The sequence below is a fragment of the Aotus nancymaae genome, unplaced genomic scaffold, assembly GCF_030222135.1.
Source record: "Aotus nancymaae isolate 86718 unplaced genomic scaffold, 86718_ANA_hifiasm-v0.15.2.pri h1tg000003l, whole genome shotgun sequence".
Taxonomy (NCBI): Eukaryota; Metazoa; Chordata; class Mammalia; order Primates; family Aotidae; genus Aotus; species Aotus nancymaae.
This window is the reverse complement of record NW_026988414.1, coordinates 67,478,322-67,494,625: the sequence shown is the minus strand read 5'-3', so window position 1 is coordinate 67,494,625 and position 16,304 is coordinate 67,478,322. Positions and strand designations below refer to the sequence as shown.

The following is a 16,304-nucleotide window of genomic DNA, read 5'->3' as shown; positions in this document are numbered from 1 at the left end:
ATTTGGATTTTCTTCCTATGTTTACTATTATATCATCTGCAAATAAGACAGCTTTGCTTCTTTTTCTTTCCTTTTTCCTTTCTTTTTTTTCTGAAAGCTGAGAAGGGTAGCCTCACCCATCAACAAACTGTTTTATACTTCAGAATTGGCTAAAGAGGCTGGGTGTGGTGGCTCACACCTACAATCCCATCACTTTGGGAGGCTGAGGCAAGGGGATCCCTTGAGTCCAGGACTTTGAGACCAGCCTGGGCAGCACAGTGAGACGCTGTCTCTAGAAAAAACTTAAAAATTAGCCAGGCATGGTGGCATGAGCCTGCAGTCCCAGCTACTCAGAAGGTTGAGGTAGGAGGATTGCTTGTACCCAGGAGTTTGAGTCTGTAGTGAGCTAAGATCCCACCACTGCACTCCAGCCAGGGTGACTGAAAGAGATTCTGTCTCTAAAAAAAATAAAAAATAAAAACACAAAGAAATGACAAATGTTTGAAATAAAAGGTAATGGTAACTTGATTACCACATATTGTATACACCCAAAACTAAGTACAATTACCATGTGTCAATTAAAAAAAACACACATTTCGTGGTTTTAGTGTAGAAAACTCCTAGAATTTCTTTCTTTTCTTTCTTTCTTTCTTTTTTTTTTTTTTTGAGACAGGGTCTCACTGTGTTGCCCAGGCTAGAGGGCAGTGGTGCAATCTTGGCTCACTGCAACCTCTGCCTCCTGGGTTTGAGTGATTCTCTAGCATCAGCCTCCTGAGTGGCTGGGGTTATAGGCACATGCCATCACACCTGGCTAATTTTTGTATTTTTAGTAGAGATGGGATTTTGATATGTTGGCCAGGCTGGTCTCGAACTCCTGGCCTCACGTGGTCTGCCTGCCTTGGCCTCGCATGGTGCTGAGATTACATGCATGAGCCTCCATGCCCAGCACCTACAATTTCTTTAGATGAAAAAGCGCTTTCCTGTGACTGGATGGTAGATTCAGCACATTCCACCATAACCATGAAGGGTAAACACATAATCCAGATTGTGAACAACTAGGAGAGTCCACAGCTCATCTTTTTTGTTCTTTTATTCATTCATTTCTTTTTTTAACCTTCCTCTTCCTGAAGACCTTTCTGATCCCCAACAGCTTTGGGCACCAGCTTCCCATAGCAGTGTTTCTCACTAGAAGGAAACTTTGCTGTATCAAAGTGGACCCATTGGAAGCATAGCCACAACAATTGTCCACAATCTTTTGGACAAAACTCACAACTTCTGGCATATACACACTAACTCTGGTTAAAACATCCAGAGAGAGGAGGTTCAGCGCTTCCACGTATTTGTGGAACTCCCCATCCCAGAACTTGGGCAGTTTGGAGAAAATGAAATTGCCAGTCACCTAACTCCAGAATGCGGAATCCAGCGACTCAGGAAGCAAATCCTTGGCCTCCTCCAATAATCCTCGCACACAGCTGTTGACTTTCTCTCCAAGTCTGTACTACACAGCTTTCTCAAGCAGCTCCGTGGCAAGCTTCGCTGTGTGCTGAATCCGTCAGAGCATCTGCTTTTTATCGGGATCTGTGGTCTCACTGAATTTTACTGAAAACGGCTTCAGGGCAGTGTGAACATTCCCTAGGAGCTGTGACACCTGGGACTTCTTCTCCCCATACTCCTCAACAAGTAGTTCTTGTCATCAGTAGCCCTAATGTTCATGCAATAAAGGACATCACATTTGAAGTAATCCTTCAACACTCTTCTCAAGATAACAAAAGAGATGTAGGACCTGGCGTGCCCCGTGTGACATGCATCTTAGATGGTTGGCCCAGACCATGTCACCTTTCTGCCATCTTGAGGTACAAACATGTCCTTGCTCTCAGTGAGGCTGCTGCAAAGGTGAAGCTTACATGGCTTGGCTGGGCCCAGTAGGAAGGGACCATGGAGGCTGTACCCGCTGGTCTTTACCCTCCTCCCTGGCAGAACCTGCCATGGCTGGGAATCCCAGACCCGCAGCCACCCTGACAGATACTTCCCCTGCTTCTTCTTTTTTAATCTGCCTACCTTTTCTTTCTTTTTCTTGATTTATTACACAGGCTAGGACCTCCAGTACAATTCTGAATAGAAGTGGTGAGAATGGCTATCTTTACCCTTGTTCCCAGTCTTAGAAGAAAGCATTCCTCTTTCACCATTAGGCACGATGAGAGCTGCAGGTATTCTTTAGATGCCTTTTATCCGGGTGAGGAAGTTCCCTTCCATTCCTAGTGTGATAAGAGTTTTAAATGTGAATGAGGTTGAATCGTTAATATATATTTTTGGGGTTGTTTGTTTGTTCGTTTGCGACAGGGTCTCGCTCTGTCACTCAGATTGGAGTGCAATCGTCCCTTCACAGCTCACTGCAGCCTTGATCTCCAGGGCTTATGCAATCCTCCCACCTCAGCCTCTTGAATAGCTGGGACTACAGTGCACACCACCACACTCAGCTGATTTTATTTTTCAGTAGAGATGAGGTCTCCCTATATTGCCCAGGCTGGTCACAAACTCCTGCGCTCAAGCAATCCTCCTGCCTGAGGTGCTGGGATTACAGTTATGAGCCACCTTGCCTGGCTGAGGGTTGTGTTGTGTCACATACTTTTTCTGTTTGTTTGTTTGTTTGTTTTGTTTTTTGTTTCTTGAGACACATTCTCACTCTGTCACCTGCCCAGGCTGGAGTACAGTGGCTCAATCTCAGCTTACTGCAGCCTCCGCCTCCCAGGTTCCCACGATTCTCCAGCGTCAGCCTCCTGAGTAGTTGAGATTACAGGCGTGCACCACCACACCCAGCTAATTTTTTTCATGGGATTTTGCCATGTTGGCCAGGCTTGATCTCAAACTCCTGACCTCAAGTGATCCACCACCTCGGGCTTCCAAAGTGCTGGGATTACAGGCGTGAGGCCCCACACCCGGCCTCACATGCTTTTTCTATATCTGTTGAGATGCTTATATGGGTTTTATCATCTGTTTTATCAAGTTACCCTTGAATTCCTGGAATAAAGCCCACTTGATCATGATGTATTATCCTTTTTATATTACTGAATTTAATTTGTTAAAATTTTGTTTAGAATTTTTTTCCATCTATGTTCATGAAGTATGTTAGTATGTAATTTTATTTTCTTGTAATGCCTTTGTTTAGTTTAAATATCAGAGTACAACTAGACTTAGAAAATGTCTTGAGAAATGTTACTTTTTCCTCAATTTAAAGAAAGTTTACAGTTTTTTTTCTATATGTTTTCTAGAATTCACCAGTGAAGCCAAATGTTCTGGTGTGTTCTTTGAGGGAAGATTTTAAATTACAAATTTAATGTTTCAAGTAAATATGGGACTGTTTTTATTTCTTTTACAGTAAGAATTGTACTCTGTGTCTTTCAAGGAATTTGTTCATTTCATCTAAGTTTTAGAATATGTGGGCATAAGTGGTTTATAATAGTCCCTTATTATCCTTCTCACAGCTGAAGTATCTGTGGTAATATCCCCTTTTTAATTTTCTTTTCATTGTTTATTTGAGTCCTCTGTTTTTCTTAATCAGTTGAACTAGTTTGTCAATTTTATTCATCTTTTCAAAGATACAGTTTTAAGGCCAGATGTGGTGGCTCATTCCTGTAATCTCAGTACTTTGGGAAGCCAAGGTGCACAGATCACCTGAGGTCAGGAGTTTGAGACCAACCTGGTTAACATGGCAAAACCCTGTCTCTACTAAAAATACAAAAATTAACTGGGTGTAGTGGCACATGCCTGTAATGCCAGTTACTCGGGAGACTGAGACAGGAGAATCGCTTGAACCTGGGAGACAGAGGTTGCAGTGAGCCGAGATGGCGCCACTGCACTCCAGCCTGGGCGACAGAATGAGACTCTGTCTCAGAAAAACAAAACAAAAACGCACACACACACAAAAAGATCTAGTTTTAGCTGGACATGGTGGCTTATGCCTGTAATCCCAGCACTCTGGAAGGCTGAGGTGGAAGGATTACTTGAGGCCAAGAGTTGGAGACCAACCTGGGCAACGTAAGTGAGACCCTGTTTCTATAACAACAAAAAAATTTAGCTAGATGTGGTGGCATGTGCCTGTATTCCCAGCTGCTAAGGGAACGTGGGGGCTGAGGTGGAAGGGTCACTTAAGCCGGGAGTTTGAGGCTACAGTGAGCCATGATCACGCCACTCCACCCCAGTCTGGGCAACAAAGCAAGACCCTGTCTCAAAAAAAACCACCCAATTTTGTACAGAATTAATTAATATTCTCTATTATTTGTTGTGTGTGTGTGTGTGTGTGTGTGTGCGCGCCAGACTGGAAGTGCAGTGGCACCAGTCTCTCCTGCGCTCAAGCCATCCTCCCACCTCAGCCTCCCAAGTAGCTGGGACTACAGGTACACACCACCATGACTGGCTAGTTTTTGTATTCTTTGTAGAGGCAGGGCATTCACCATGTTGCCCAAGCTGGTCTCAAACTCCTGGGCTCGAGCAATCTGCCCCCCTTGGCCTCTCAAAGTGCTAGAATTACAGGAGAGAGCCACTGCACCTGCCCTCTTTGTCCATTTTCTATTTCATTAATTCTACTCTTTATGATTTCCTTCCACTTTACTTTGGGTATATTATGCTCTTTTTTCTAGCTTCTTAAGATAAAGGTTTAGAACACTGTTTTTAGGCACATCTTATCCAATGTAACCAATTAAAGCTGTACATTTCTCTGTAATTTATTAAAACTGTTTTAGATGTGTCTTATAAACTTTTGCTTGTTGTGTTTTTTTATTATTATTTTTTGCTTATTGTGTTTTTATTTTCATTCAGTAATAAATATTTTCTATTTTTCAGTGCAATTTCTTGTTTTTATCTTTTTTCTTTCTTTCTTTTTTTTTTTTTTTTTTTTTTTTTTGGGATGGAGTCTCGCTCTGTCACCCAGGCTGGAGTACAGTGATGTTATGTTAGCTTACTGCAACCTCCACCTCCCAGGCTCAAGTGATTCTCCTGCCTTAGCCTCCTGAGTAGCTGGGATTACAGGCATGTACCACCACGCCTGGCTAATTTTTGTATTTTTAGTAGAGATGGGGTTTCACTATGTTGATCAGGCTGGCCTCGAACTCCTGACCTCAGGTAATCCACCTGCCTTGGCCTTCCAAAGTGCTGGGATTACAAGTGTGAGCCATCACGCCCAGCCATAGGTGCAATTTCTTCTTTAACTATTGCCTTACATGGAGGTATACTGTTTAATTTCTCAATATTTCGGGGTTATCTAGATATGTGTCTTTTTCCTCTTTAATTCTGCATGCTCAGAGAATATATTTGGTATAATTTCATTCATTATAAATTAATTGAGATTGTATATGGCTTAAAATATGGCATATTTGTGAATGTTCCATGTACACTTGAAGAAGGCATGTATTCTGGCAGTGCTGGGCATAGTGTTTTATAACTATATCTTAGGTTAAGGAGACCAGATCCAAGATGGCTGATGATTAGCAGCTCGGGCACGTACCTCCCACTGAAAGCGCAAAGAACGAGAGGACGCCACACTTTCAGACGAATATTAGTTGCTCACGGACCAGGAGATTCCCAGTGGAGGAGCTCCACAGGTCGCCAGGGCGACTCTTGTGGCTGGCGTGGCGGTTTTGCTGGTGCCTTAGCACGCCAGTTCTTGGTGCAGAGTCCGGAGATTCCCGGGCAGAAAAGCACCATCAATCTTAACACCGCTGTTTTGGCCGGCTCAGTGGATTGCTCAGATTTCGGCGCAGGGGATCAACAAGTTGGACGTCAGAGACCCAGTTAGAAAGTCGGTAATTATAAAGACGACAGACGGACAAATACAAGGGAAGAAACCAGCGTAAAAAGGTAGAGAATACTCAAAATCAGAATGCCTCTCCCTCTACAGGGGATTGTAATTCCTCATCAGTAATGGAACAAGGCTTAATAGATTACACATGTGTTCCAATAACAGAAGCAGGTTTCAAAACGTGGGTGATAAGAAACTTCTGTGAATTAAAAGAACTTGTTCTAACCCAATGCAAAGAAACTAAGAACCTTGAAAAAAGGTTTGACGAAATGTTAAAGAGAATGGACAATTTAGAGAAGAATATAAGTGAATTGATGGAGCTGAAAAACACAACACGAGAACTTCACGAAGCATGCACAAGTTTAAACAGTCGAATTGATCAAGCAGAAGGAAGGATATCAGAAGTCGAGGACCAGCTCAGTGAAATGAAACGAGAAGACAAGAATGCAGAAAAAAGGATGAAAAGGAATGAGCAAAGTCTCCAGGAAATATGGGACTATGTGAAAAGACCTAATTTACGTTTGATAGGTGTACCTGAATGTGATGAAGAGAATGAATCCAAGTTGGAAAATACTCTTCAGGATATCATTCAGGAAAATTTTCCCAACCTGGCAAGGCAGGGTAATATTCAACTCCAGGTAATACAGAGAACACCACAAAGATATTCTTCAAGAAGACCAACCCCAAGGCACATAATCGCCAGATTTATTAGGGTTGAAATGAAGGAGAAAATACTAAGGGCAGCCAGAGAGAAAGGTCAGGTTACCCATAAAGGGAAACCTATCAGACTTACAGCAGATCTCTCAGCAGAAACCCTACAAGACAGAAAAGAGTGGGGACCAATATTTAACATCCTTAAAGAAAAGAACTTTCAACCCAGAATTTCCTATCCAGCCAAACTAAGCTTTATGAGCGAAGGAAAAATTAAATCTTTTGCGAACAAACAAGTACTTAGAGAGTTCACCACCACCAGGCCTGCTTTACAAGAGCTTCTGAAAGAAGCACTATATATATAAAGGAACAACCAATATCAGCCTTTCCAAAAATATATCAAAAAGCAAAGAACTTTAACACAATAAAAAATTTACATCAACTAATGGGCAAAACAGCCAGCTAGCATCAAACACTGGTATTAAACTTACATATATTTTAATTGGATAAAAAGCCAAAACCCATCGGTATGCTGCATCCGGGCCCATCTTACATGCAACAATACACAAAGACTCAGAGAGAAGGAGGAAGATTTACCAATCAAACAGAGAGTAAAAATGAACTAATAAACAAAAAGCAGGAGATGCAATTCTCGCCTCTGATAAAGTAGACTTTAAAGCAACAAAGATCAAAAGAGGCCAGGAATGACATTACATAATGGCAAAAGGATCAATGCAACAAGAAGAGCTAACGATTCTATAGATCAACGAGATAGAAAATTAACAAGGATATTCAGAACTTGAACTCAGACCCGGAACAAGTAAACTTAATAAACATTTATAGAACTCTCCACTTCAAATACACAAAACATACATTACCACCTCACACCTATTCCAAAGGTGATTATATAATTGGAAGTAAATCACTCCTCAGTAATCGCATAGCATTTCATAGGTTTAAATTAAATATTGGTTGGCTGTTTGTTTGTTATCTTCTTCCCTTATTCCTTCCTGACTACATCATTAAGTATAATTATCAGTATAAAAGAGGTTTTCAATACCCATTACTAAATTGCATTCTAGCCTGGGCAAGAAAGCAATACTCCCATTCTCTCTCCCTCTTTCTTTTCCTTCTCCCTCCTCCCCATTCTCTCTCTCTCTTTCTCTTCCTTTTTCCTCCTTCCTATTCTCTCTCTTTCTCTTTAAAAAAAAAAAAAAAAAACTATATATTAGGTTAAGTTATTTAACATTATTGTTCAAGTCTTTCATACACTTAATGGTTTTTTATTTCCTTGTTCTGTCAATTAGTAAGAGATAAGTGTTGAAATCTACAACTGTGGGCCAGGCCTAGTGGCTCACACCTGTAATGCCAGCACTTTGGGAGGCCTAGGAGGGCAGATCATGGGGTTAAGAGATCAAGACCATCCTGGCCAACATGGTGAAACCCTGTCTCTACTAAAAATACAACAGTTAGTTGGGTGTGGTGGCACAAGCCTGTAGTCCTAGCTACTCAGGAGGCTGAGGCAGAATTGCTTGAACTCAGGAGGCAGAGGTTGCAGTGAGCCGAAATTGTGCCAAAGTACTCCAGCCTGGTGACAGAGTGAGACTCTGATGAAAGAAAGAAAAGAAGGAGGGAGGGAAGGAAGGAAGGAAGGAAGGAAGGAAGGAAGGAAGGAAGGAAGGAAGGAAGGAGGGAGGGAGGGAGGGAAGGAAGGAAGGAAGGAGGGAGGAATCTACAACTGTAATTGTAGATGTTTCTATTTTGTCTTTCAGCCTGTCAGTTCTTTTTCATGTACTTTGAAGCTCTATTACTTGGTGTATGCATATTTAGTTATGTCTTCTTGATGAAATGGCCCATTTCTCATCATAAAATGTCACTCTTTATTTCTGCTTATGATCCTGTCTTCTGTAGTTCACTTTGCACAAATTGATACATCCATTTCAGCTGTTTTCATGTTAGCATTTGCTTTGTATATATTATATTTTTCCCACTCTTTTACTTTTAACCTACCTATGCATTATATTTAGAGCTTATTCAGGTAGATGTTTTATATAGTCTGACATCTCTGCCTTTTAATTGGAAAGTTTGGGCCATTTTTATTTAATGTAACTATAAATATGGTTATATTTAAATGTGGCATCTTGCTATTTACTATTTGTCCCAACTGTTCTTTGTCCCTTTTTCCTTTTGCTTGCCTTCTTTTTCATTCATAAAATATTTTCATGGTTTTATTTTATTCCCACTTTTGGCTTATTAGCTCTATCTCTATTTTACTTTTGAATGACTGCTCCAGAGTTTACCACATACATCTTTCAATTATCACAGTCTAACTCCAAATAATGGTATAAAACTTCACATAGGCCAGGTGTGGTGGCTCACACCTGTAATTTCAGCACTTTGGGAGGCCAAGGCAGGTGGATCACTTGAGGTCAGAAGTTTGAGACCAGCCTGGTCAACATGGTGAAACCCCATCTCTACTAAAATACAAAAACTAACCAGGCGTGATGGTGCATGCCTGTAATCCTAGCTACTTGGGAGGCTGAAACATGAGAATCACTTGAACCCAGGAGGTGGAGGTTGCAGTGAGCCGAGATGGCACCACTGCACTCCAGCCTGGGTGACAGAATGAGACTCTGTATCAAAAAAATAAAAAAAAAACAAACTTCACATACTTAACAAGAACCATGCAAGTTCTGAGATAATATTCTACTTGCAAGAATATGAATTAGCCTGCCACAATTTTATGCTAGTAAAAGATTCAGGATTTTTTCCCCTGCATTTATTGATTGTATAAAAAGTAAAGAAAAACAAGACTCTGAACTTGGATATCCCGCGTCAAAGACAAAGAAGCTTACAACTCATTCACAGTAGTCGGTGGATGCTGTACATACAGTGGATTTGCATCCCAACCTATGAACCCTGGGCTTAGGAAACCTCAATCTCTTATAATGGTCTGCAAACATATTTGCTTATGCTTAAACTTTGCCCTTGAGGGACGAACGAAAGCGGCTTTATAATTTTCCTCAGAATGTCGTTCTTCCTAGTGTTTTTACATTTCTCAACCAATTCTTCTGTTTTGAATGTTGTGCGTGTGTGCAAACACATACTCTCTGTGGACAAAACTCAAGTGCAATATCTCTGGTGGGCTGAAGGTCACATTTCTTAGATTCCTTGTGAAGAATTTAGGACACAGCTGATAGATGCCTAGATGCCAGCCACACCAAACTGGACTCTGTGGTAGGCCTGAGACTATTTGCTTCATTTCTTAGTTCTGCCATTGGCTGCTTTAAGGCCTGGGCCACACTGTGAATATTCCCTAGACCTTGATTTCCCTGGAAGTCAGCTGGGCATAATAAATAACGCCTGTATTTTCTCAGCATCATTTTACAACTTGAAATTTTAAAGAAGTTTTTGTACTTACTGAAGGGCTCTTTTAGATTTATTTAGACAGATTTTCTTTTATCATACGTCTCTCCTGTGTGCACATAAAAAACAAATATAAGCAAAATAAATTGGTTATGGCACTCCTAAGCCTTCTCCACAATTAGTTTCTGGCTCTTCTGAATCACCATGGCTCAGCATCATTGATGTCTGTGTTTTTTGACACAAGATTGTGTTAGCAAGAGGTTGAAGAGGCAGAATGTCTTTCCTTTTTTTTTTTTTTTTGAGACCAAGTCTCGCTCTGTCAGCCAGGCTGGAGTATAGTGGCGTGATCTTGGCTTTCTGCAACCTCTGTCTTTCAGGTTCAAGCTATTCTCCTGCCTCAGCCTCCCGAGTCGCTGGGATTATAGGCATGCACCACCACACCCGGCTAATTTTTTTGTATTTTTAGTGGAGATGGGGTTTCACCATGTTGGCCAGCCTGGTCTCAAACGCCTGACCTCAAGTGATCCACTCACCTTGACATACCAAAGTGCTGGGATTGCAGACATGAGCCACCGTGCCCGTCAGCACTTCTTTTTTTTCCTTTTTTCTTTTTTTTGTAAGACGGAGTTTCACCCTTGTTGCCCAGGCTGGAGTGCAATGATGCGATCTCGGCTCACTGTAACCTCCACCTCCCGGGTTCAAGCAATTCTCCTGCCTCAGCCTCCTGAGTAGTTGGGATTACAGGCATTTGCCACCGTGCCTGGCTAATTTTGTATTTTTAATAGAGATGGGGTTTCTCCATGTTGGTCAGGCTGGTCTCAAACTCCCTACCTCAGGCGATCTGCCCGCCTCAGCCTCCCAAAGTGCTGGGATTACAGGTGTGAGCCACCCTGCCCGGCCGAGGCCAGCATTTCTTAATAGGACACTTCACTTTTGCTTTTGGAATTTTCTTCCTAACCAGTAACACTGATTTTGCAAGTGCAAGCAATAAAAGTATCTCAGGACTGCTGAATGATTATGAGACACATCCCAATATCGATGATGTTAAACTGGGCAAAACTAGGGTTTTTGAATTGGGAAAGTATAGTATGGAATGTATTTGTCCTCATGTGGTGTGATGATCAACAAATAACCTGCCTTCTGGTTCTTCATAGTTCTTTGTGATATAAGTCCTTTTATCATCAGCTCCTTGTTTTGTGGATTTGAAACTAAATCTTAGAAAGCAAAAGAAACTTATGCAAGCCACTGGAGGAAGCGTTTGTACCCAGCTGTGTCTGACTCAAAGACATCGCCTTTTTATTTCCCTTCCTATTCCTCCATTCTTTTTTTTTTTTTTTTGGCTGGAGTCTTGCTCTGTCGCTAGGCTGGAGAGCAGTGGCACCATCTCGGCTCACTGCAGTCTCTGCCTCCCAGGTTCAAGTGATTCTCCTGCCTCAGCCTCCCGAGTAGCTAGGATGACAGGCACGTGCCACCATGCACAGTTAATTTTTTTCTTTATTTTTTTCTAGTCCATAAAAACATTTTTGTATTTTTAGTAGAGATGGGGTTTCACTGTGTTGGCCAGCATGGTCTCCATCTCTTGACCTCGTGATCCGCCTGCCTCGGCCTCCCAAAGTGCTGGGATTACAGGTGTGAGCGGTGGTGGCTCCCAGTTTCAAGTGATTCTTTCACCTCAGCCTCCTGAGTAGCTGGGATTACAGGTGCCTGCTACTATGCCTGGCTAATTTTTGTACTTTTAGTTTAGACAGGGTTTCACCATGTTGGCCAGGGTTGTCTTAAACTCCTGACCTCAGGTGATCCACCTGCCTTGGCCTCCTAAAATTCTGAGATTACTGGTGTGAGCTACCACGCCTGGCCATTTCTGACTTTTTAAAACTTTTTATTTTGCCCTGGGGATTAGTAGGCTTTGGACACTCTGTTTCTCCAAGCCACACCAGCTTGGGGAACAGAATATAATTACATCATAAAGACCATGAATAAAACAGTGTTTCTCTGACTCAGCCTCTCCCATGGAATTGCAGGAATCTCAGAGCCTCTCAAATCTCTCCCAACCAGCTTAGGGGATCCCCAAGGGGTCTCATACGTGCTTCCCAATTAATCCACCTGCCCCTTCCTCAGTCAGTTTCTGTCCCTCACTTGTCTTGTGAGCTTAAAGCCAGCGGCCACATGTTCTCTGGGGAGGACTTTCATCCTGTGCCCTCAAAGGACCGAAGCCCTCTCCATGCAAGAGGGGCTCTCCTGCTGCTCCTCACCGCAGGGCTGGGTCTTTGGAACAGACTTGTAGGATCTATTTCTCTTCTGAGAGAAGCTTTTCTGGCCTTTATGGAAAATGATTCTCCCTCCTTTAGTCTTTCTGTCTCTGGCCTAGCCCCCCACTCCTCCAGACATGCTTAGATGTACAGGAATTTATAGTTGAGGTAGCTTAGGACTAAGCTGTTGGTCAAGGGACCCCCCCCCAAAGACAGGCCCTGTCTCCCTGTATTACTTTTATTTTGTTATTATTTTTTCAAAAATAGAGATGGGGGTCTCACCATGTTGCCCAGGCTGGTCTTGAACTCCTGGGCTCAGCAGTGCTCCTGCCTCGGCCTCACAAAGTATTCCAGGCATAAGCCACCATGCCTGGCTACTGTATTCGTTTTCTATTGCTATAGTAACAAGTTACCACAAATGCAGTTTTGTAAAACAACACCCAGTTACTGTCTAATAGCTCTGTGCATCAGCAGCCTAGGGAAGCTACGCTGGTTCTCACTTTAGGGTTCTCATAGACTGAAGCCAAGGTGTCAGCAGGACTAGGTTCTTGTCTGGAGGCTGTAGGGGAGAATCCACTTCCGAGCTCATTTGAGTTGTTAGAACTCAGTTTCTTGTGGTTGTAGGAGTAAGGATCCTGTTTCCTCCCTGGTGGTCAGTCCGAGGTATCTTTGCTCCTAGAGGCTGCCTTCATTCTTTCTCACGCTTTTCATGTCCCCACCCACCCCAGCAACAGTGAGTTGTGTACCCCTCATGCTCTGAATCTCTGACTTTCTTCCTCCTCCTCCTCCTCTTCCTCTTCCTCTTCTTCTTCTTTCTTCTTCTTCTTCTCTGGTTGACATGGAGTCTCACTCTGTCACCCAGGCTGGTGTACCGTGGCACTATCTCAGCTCACTGCAAGCTGCACCTCCTGGGTTCAAGTGATTCTCCTGCCTTAGCCGTCAGCATCCCAAGTAGCTGGGACAACAGGCACATGCCACCATGCCTGGCTAATTTTCGTATTTTTGGTAGAGATGGGGTTTTGCCATGTTGGCCAGGCTGGTCTTGATCTCTTGGCCTCAAGTGATCCACCTACCTTTGCCTCCCAAAATACTGGGATTACAGGTGTGAGTCACCTCACCCAGCCACTAACTTGAGTCTCTGATTCCAGCTACACAAAGTTCTCTGCTTTTAAGGGCTCATGTGATCTGACTGATCCCACCTGAGCAAAGCGGGATATGGCTCTATTTTAAGGTCCAAAACCTCAATTACATCCACAAAGACACTTTAGCCATGTAACAGATACATTCACAGGTTTCAGAGATATGTGCATGGGCATCTCTGGGGTCCTGCCACAACCCCCCAACTAGTTTGTAATCTCCATGAGGAGTTGGGGTGCCAGCACACCCCTGGCACTGTGGGTGCCTAATAAAATCTATTGCCAGGAGAACTTGGGGGTCCTGCTGTCTTGACACCAGGAATTATAGTGAAGAGTTAAAATTCTAGAGAGTTTAATTTTGAAAATATTCTTTTTTGAGACAGAGTCTTGCTCTGTCACCCAGGCTGGAGTGCAGTGGCGTGATCTTGGCTCACTGCAACCTCTACCTCCGAGATTCAAGCGATTCTCCTGCCTCAGCCTCTCAAGTAGCTGGAATTACAGGTGCCCGCCACCACACCTGGCTAATTTTTGTATTTTTAGTAGAGATGGGGTTTTACCATGTTGGCTAGGCTGGTCTTGAACTCCTGACCTCAGGTGATCTGCCCACTTTGGACTCCCAAAGTGCAGGGATTACAGGCATGAGCCCCTGTGCCCTGACCTGAAAATATTCTTTACTCAGAAATTGGTAGAGGAAAGTACATTACCATCTTGCGGGAGGTAAATGCCTTTAAGTCTTTGACTCTTGCAGATGGGAGTCTTCAGAGCGTGGTTCTCATGGGTGTGAGGAAGGCTTTGGGGGCTGCCTGCTGGTAGGGGAAAAGGGGCAAGATGGCGCATCAGCCTGGGCAGTGTGAGTGTGCTCAGGTCCAGGAAGCTGGGTTGACAGATGCAGGCTTTTCCCAGGTGGGCTCTTAGCCAGTGCTTTGGGAAATCTTGGAAACAGGCTGTGTGGCCGAAAAGAAATCCACACACACATCTGGTCAGGTCTACTTTGCGCTGGGGTCTACCGCATTCAGGACCTCACTAAACCTCAGAGAAACCCCTCTAGGTGGGTTATAGAGGCTTCCTTTTATAGACAAGGAAACTCAGGCTCAGAAGTTGAACGATGTGTTCCAAGTCACACACTGAGGCACAGAGGCAGGACTGGAGCCTGCTCTTCTGTCTCGTAGTTCAGTGCTCTCTGTTTTTGTAGTTGCCTCCTGCCCGGGTTGGAAGTGGGAAGCCGTGGGTTGTCCCTGGTGTATCTGGTGATGGTGGAAGCTTCTGTGCTTGTTATTCAAGTCTTAGTCCACCTCTTTCCTCAGTCTATGCAAATCTCTTGTTTCTTCTGGATTCCTACAACATTTATTTATTTATTCATTCATTCTGAACTCAATACATACTTACTGAGTGCCTATAACCTACTAGGCACTGTGCCAGGTGCTGGATACAATGGTGAACAAGACACACATGGTCCTTCAAATCCCTGGAAACACACACACACACAAAGACAGACATGGTCCATCTCTCGGCGGCTTACAGAGCTGCCTTCACTCTTGGGGAAGACAGACAGCTCTATCAGTAATAATGGTGAAGTGTGATGGGTGTTGGGATGGGGAAATTGAGGATGCGATGGGATTACTGGGTTGTGGGTTCTGACCTATTCTAGTAATGAAAAGGACCTTTCTTGGGAGGTGGCATTGAGGCTGAGACCTGAAGGATAAGAGGAAATTTGCCAGACCAAGAGAGTAGGCAGGTGATCCATGCAGAAGGAATGAGTTATACGAAGAACAGGAGGCTGGCCAGGCGTGGTGGCTCATACCGGTAATCTAGCACTTTGGGAGGCGGAGGTGGAGGTGGAGGTGGGCAGATCACCTGAGGTCGGGAGTTCAAGACCAGCCTGACCAACATGGAGAAATCTCGTTTCTGCTAAAAATACAAACTTAGCCAGGCTTTGTGACTCATGCCTATAATCCCAGCCACTCAGGAGGGTGAGGCAGGAGAATCGCTTGAACCTGGGAGGTGGAGGTTGCTGAGAGCTGAGATCGTGCCATTGCACTCCAGCCTGGGCAAGAAGAGCAAACACTCCATCTCAAAGACAAAAGCAAAACCAAAAACCAACCAACAAACAAAAAAAACGAAGACCAGGAGGCAAGACAGTCCCTGGACACAGCTCAGGGAATTAGGAAAACAAAACTGAAAGTGGGTGTGACTGGCGTGTTTTCTGACACCAACAAATTCCCTGACAGCAGCTGGGTACCCAGCAATTCAATTCAATCCTGGCACTAACTACCCAGCATTAGTGTGGACCCCACAGCTTAAGGGCTCAGTTCCACAAGACTGCCCCATTTCAGACGACAGTCCCAAATCTCAGACCACCTGTAGTTCTGACCAATTGGCTATACATCAGGGGTTCCCACGAACCTCCCCTCTGGTTTGTTAATTTGCTAGAACTGCTTGCAGAACTCAGGAAGGCAATTTACTTACGTTAAGTGTTTATTATGAAGGATATCCTAAAGCATACAAACGGACAGCCAAATGAAAAGGTACATAGGCCGGGTCTGTAAGGGTCCTGAGGGCAGGAGCTTCTGTCCCTGGAGAGTTGGTGTGCATTCATCAACTCAGAAGCTCTCAGAATCTTCTTGTTCAAAAGTTGTATAGAGGCTGGGCCACGTGGCTCAAGCCTCTAATCCCAGCACTTTGAGAGGCCAAGGCAGGCAGATCACTTGAGGTCAGGAGTTCAAGACCAGTCTGATCAACATGGTGAAACTCTGTCTCTACTAAAAATACAAAAATTAGCTGGGCGTGGTGGTGGGTGCCTGTAATCCCAGCTAGTCAGGAGGCTGAGGCAGGAGAATCGCTTGAGCCCGGGAGGCGGAGGTTGTAGTGAGCTGAGATTGCGCCACTGTACTCCAGTCTGGGTGACAGAGCGAGACTCCATCTTTAAAAAAAAAAAAAGTTTGTATAGAGTGGTGGCTCATGCCTGCAATCCCAGCACTTTATGAGGCCAAGGCGGGAGGATCACTTGAGGCAAGGCATTCAAGACCAACCTAAGCAACATAGCGAGATCCTGTCTGTATTTAAAAAAAAAAACGTCAAAACATTAGCTGAGTGTGGTGGCACTTACCTGTAGTTCCAGGTACTGAGGAG

General features: G+C 43.8%; 1 pseudogene; it reads right to left on the bottom strand.

Annotated features, from left to right (window-relative positions):
• Positions 1-1,072: 1,072 nt before the first annotated feature.
• LOC135275298 (cysteine--tRNA ligase, cytoplasmic-like) lies at positions 1,073-11,980 on the bottom strand (annotated as a pseudogene).
• Between the last annotated feature and the right edge of the window lie 4,324 nt (positions 11,981-16,304).